At 32.4% G+C, this 4,887-nt stretch overlaps 1 non-coding gene across 1 annotated transcript; it reads right to left on the reverse strand.

The window, feature by feature from the left end:
* Window positions 1–331: 331 nt before the first annotated feature.
* On the reverse strand, window positions 332–438 carry LOC149514694 (small nucleolar RNA R71). The gene has a single exon (XR_016328379.1). It is a non-coding gene; the product is annotated as a small nucleolar RNA R71 (small nucleolar RNA).
* Window positions 439–4,887: the final 4,449 nt, after the last annotated feature.

The raw sequence follows: 4,887 nt of genomic DNA on the forward strand, positions 1-4,887 counted from the left end.
AATAGTTTTCAGCCATCCATTTGAAGGCCAACTATTCAAGCCAATAACTTTGAGATAAAGCCTTCAATTATATAAATAGTCAAAATTTAGTGTAGTTTGGAAGACTACCAAGCAATTATCCAAATTCACATCTTTCTAATTTCATTAAACTCTATAATACTTTTCGTTAAAATAGTGTTTCTGATAAGGCTATTAGACTAAGAATGCCTCTTTTTTCTCTCAGGGACAAAGCAAATAGTTGGCTATCTTCTATATCACCAAACTCAATTACAATATGGGATGATCTAGTTTAAAAAATTTGGAAAAGTCTTTTTGACTAGCAAAGACTACAAAAATAAGGAATAAGATCACTACCTTTTTGTAGGCTGATGGTGAAACTTTATATGATAGATGGGAAAGATTTAAAGAATTGCTTAGAAAATGCCCACATCAAGGTTTACTCTTGTGGCTCTAAATTAAGATCTTTTATAATGGTCTTAAACCACTTATATGAACCATTTTAGATTCAGCTGCTAGAGGGGCTATAATGAGCAAGACTCATGAGAAGGCTAATGGGCTAATGGAAGAGATGGCTACCAATTATTACCAGTGAGGCATGGAAAGAAAGCCAATAAAAAATCTACTGGTTTATTTGAATTTAATGCTATTACTTCCATTAACTTTCAATTGTCTACCTTTACAAAAAACATTGAAGGCCTAGGTAATCAAACACAAGCCAACCCTATTAATGCCATACAAAGTCCCTTTATAACCTATGACATAAGTGAAAAACCCCATTCCTTAGAAAGATGCCAATATAGCATAGAACCTATCCACTACATCTAATAAAACAAACGAAACAATATTTCCTATAACAATACCTATAATCCTAACTATCAAAATCACCTTAACTTTTCTTGGAACCAACCAAACCATCAAGTCACCAACAACCAAACCAACAACTATGCCTTAATCCACCAAACTATAACTAAGAAAAGAAGCCTATAATTGAAGACATGTTGACTCAATTGATAGAAGCTAACAATGCCAACATTCAAAGCCACGCTGCATTCATCAAAAACCTAGAAAATCAAATAATTTAACTTGACCAAGCCATAGAAAATCACCCAGTAGGTACCCTGCCTAGTAATACTAAAACCAATCCAAAAAGACAAGACAATAAGGGATGCAATGCAATATATTCTTTTGGGGATGTTAGGATGAATGATTCTGATGAGGAAAATGATAAACCTATAGTTGTCAAGTTACCTGACTTTGTAAGATAGCCTAAAATGAATTTGATTATAAGGGAGGATATTTTAGAGGATGAAGAGCTTTTAAAACTTGGTAGAGAAATCTAAGAGGTTTTTAACCCCATGGCATTAGATGCCCCTGAAGTTATTGAAACTTGTAAAAAAGACCTTGAGGAAGAAAATGATGAGATGGATTATGAGGAAGATTGAAAAATATATAGTAAAAGGTCTCTGAAAGAAGGGTAAATACTGCTATAAGTAAAGAAAGCATTAGTAGAAAGCATTCCACCTGAAAATATGACCCAAGGTGCGCTTGCCCAAAATAATCAAGAAGAAAGGATAATGCAAAAAGAGGATCCCCAAGAAGAAAATCCTAAAAAAAAAAAAAATAAATTCAAGAGAAAGTTCAACAAAGGCAAAAAATGACTACTAGAATGTACAGGTAGTGTTTTAATGTTAACCCACCTCCCCAAGAATTGTTCCAAAGAAGCTACTCAAAGAACTCAAAAAAGCCATATTCTTATAAGAGTGTAGCCCTAAGCTTCAACAACTTCTACCTAAAAAGCTAAAAAATCCAAGAAGTTTTACTATACTTTACATTATTAGAAAATTGAAATTCTTTGATGCTCTTTAGGATCTTGGTTTAAGCATAAATTTAATGCTTATGAATGTTTTTGTGTAGCTAAGGTGTGGAGAACTAACACGTCCTACATTCAACATTAACTTCATTGATCAATCTACTAAGTTACCATAAGGAATGCTAAAAAAATGTCTTCATGAAGGTTGAAACATATGCTTTTCTTATGGATTTTGCTATTTTAGATATGGAGGATGATCAGGTTGCATTACTTTTACGTAGACCTTTCCTATTCACTGCCAAAGCCCTGATAGATGTATATGAGGCTAGCACTACCCATAGATTCAAACATAAGAAAATGTAATTTGTATGTGCAAAGTATGGTGTGATAAGACATAAAAAAGGTGTTCGTGTAGTCAAGGAATTTAAAGAAACCCAAAAAGAGTCTAACCTATTAGTAAAGCCTCGTGACACTCTGAAAATCTTAGTAAACCCTAGCTCTAGTATTGTCAAACCTTCTAAAAACTCAAGCTCAATTTATGTAATCCCTGCTATGAGAGTCAGCCTATCTTCTCAAACTAAGTCCGTTTATGTCATACCACAAAGAAAGAGGTAATAAGGAAAACTCCCTTCTAAAGGATGAAATGATTCCGCATAGATTAGGGATGGTCAAGCTTGACCAAAACTGGCATTGCATGGGAGGCAACCCAAGTCCTACTTTAATGGTTATGATTTTTTTTTATTTTTTTAGGATAAGTATGTTTTTAATGTTTTTGTTTGAGTTTTTTTTTTTTTGGGGAATGACGAGAAGCAAGGAAAATGCATCATGGATATTCAACCTTGAAGACTTTTGGAGAGTATTTCTTTTTCTTTTGAGCTTTTTTATATATGATTCCATTTAGGTGTGGGGAAAAAAGAAAACTTTTTTGTTTTAACTCATCTTTACTTTTTAAACCAAATTAACTTGCTAAACTTCATTATGATATTCACTTAGTTGGAAATTATATATATTCCCTTAAATGACTAAAGTATGATATAAAGTTTAAGTATGGATATAGTAGAACTTGAAAGAATTCTTGAACATATCTTTGGTTTCACTAAGGTTTTTATGCATGCATCTCTACTCTCTTTCTATGAAATGCTATAATTTTTGAGTGAGTTTGTGAAATATGGACTTGCAAGAATTTAAGATTTGAATAAATACTCTAGAATTCATATTCAATCCTTGAGGCAAAATTCTAGACTGTATTAGGCTCAAGAGATGATCTAAGTAATTTTTTGGACCATTTAAGACTTTTTCAAGCCTACCTTATGATCATGCATCCCTAGTACCCTTATTTTGAACCTTTATATTAATCATTTTCTTTATTTATTTAACCACATTACAAGCCTAATATGGTTTTTATTTAATTATTATCCTTTCTTTTGTTGTCCTAACCCACTATTCTTGCTTGTTTGTCATAGACATAATTCTATATTTGGGAAGAAGGAATGTGTCAAGAAAGTATAAAAATTGGCAAAAGCAAAGGCAAAGCCTAATAAAGCCAAAAATGGTTTTCATTAAAAAAAGCCAAAAAATACAAATCAATAAAGAATGCCTCACATGTCAAAGTCTCAAAAAGAGTTCCCAATTGTTCAAAGTCTAAGAAGTTCAAATAAAAGTAAGCTTATGGTTTTAAGCCTAAAAATTCCATTTTTTCTATCTTGACCCATGCCTTACATTACAAGCCTATAAGACCTTTTAATCTTAAGTTAAATATGTAGGTGTAACATTAGTGGAAAGGGTTAGGGAAAATGGACATATAAAGCCTATCCTATCCTAAATTGAAATGTGGTTGAATTTTTACTTTTGTTTTGCTTGAGTTATATGCATTATTTACAGATGGAGTAGATTTGTATGTATTATTAAATAAGTCATTGAAAGCTTACTTTTGAAAGAAGTCTTGTGACTATATATTTATTCTTAACTTTGTATTATGCAATAGTACATGCTAAGAGTTTTGTACAATTTTTGACTTTGAGGGTGTTTATGATGTTCTTTAGTTTTGCTGATTTAAAGTTTTGCTTGAAGACAAGCAAAGATTCAAGCGTAAGGGAGTGATAGCACCCAAATATATATAATTTTTATATGACAAAATGGTGCTAAAATTTAAAATTTTGAATGGTTTTTGGTGCTTTTCATGCTCTTTTCGTGGCTTTAGATTTTTCAAACACAAGACTCATTTTCATGCAAGCCATGCATATAATCATACAAAACTCATATTCGGCCTAACCATCCAAGCACAATGCTGCCCACCATTGGTCCAAATTCAACCATGCACAAGCCCACTTGGATCCCAATCCATTCGGCCAAGATGGAACTTCAAGATAATCATACTCCCTTTGCTTAGCTAGGAAAAGAATACATGGTATATGGACTCTAAAAGCTCTATCACATTCGACCAAAGCAAATCTAAAGAACTATCATGTATGCCTTTCACAATGGTGACTAGATGCATTCGACCAAGATGAAGTTGAAGCTTTCCATGAAAGTTGTTGATTAATTTTGAATAACTTCACTTAGAGTAGGATTTTACTCATTCAAAATTTAAGAATTGGATAAAAATCCAATTGCTCTTGAAACTCCAAGCCTTAGCTAAATCTAATGGGAGATATTATCTAATATTTGATCAAGATGAAAGCAACGGCTAAGATTGATCCACCAAGACTCCTTTTGGCCATGAACACTCAAGCATGAAGAGTCTTGTTTGGCCATGAAGCTTGGAAGACCAAGTTAATGCTCATCCAATTGCATTTGAATTAAAATCAACCACTTGTGTAGTTTATCCCCCTTGGCTAAATTTATGCCTACAAATAGGCAAGGCCACTCACTTGTTTCATCATCCCTTTCCTCACCTATTTTGGTTTTTTTTTTTAGTTTCTTTAGTTCTTTATTTCTTTAGTTAAGGTATTGGCTTAGGTGATAGATTTTGCCAATTAGAAAATTCTTGTTCTTTAAATCTTTTTAAATCAAGAAATGTTTTCATTCAAAGATTTCTTTTCTTGTTTGTAAAATCTTATACTTGTTTTCTTTACTAT

The sequence above is a fragment of the Durio zibethinus genome, chromosome 15 (genome assembly GCF_047325235.1).
Source record: "Durio zibethinus cultivar Kanyao isolate XHJ-2024 chromosome 15, ASM4732523v1, whole genome shotgun sequence".
Classification (NCBI taxonomy): Eukaryota; Viridiplantae; Streptophyta; class Magnoliopsida; order Malvales; family Malvaceae; genus Durio; species Durio zibethinus.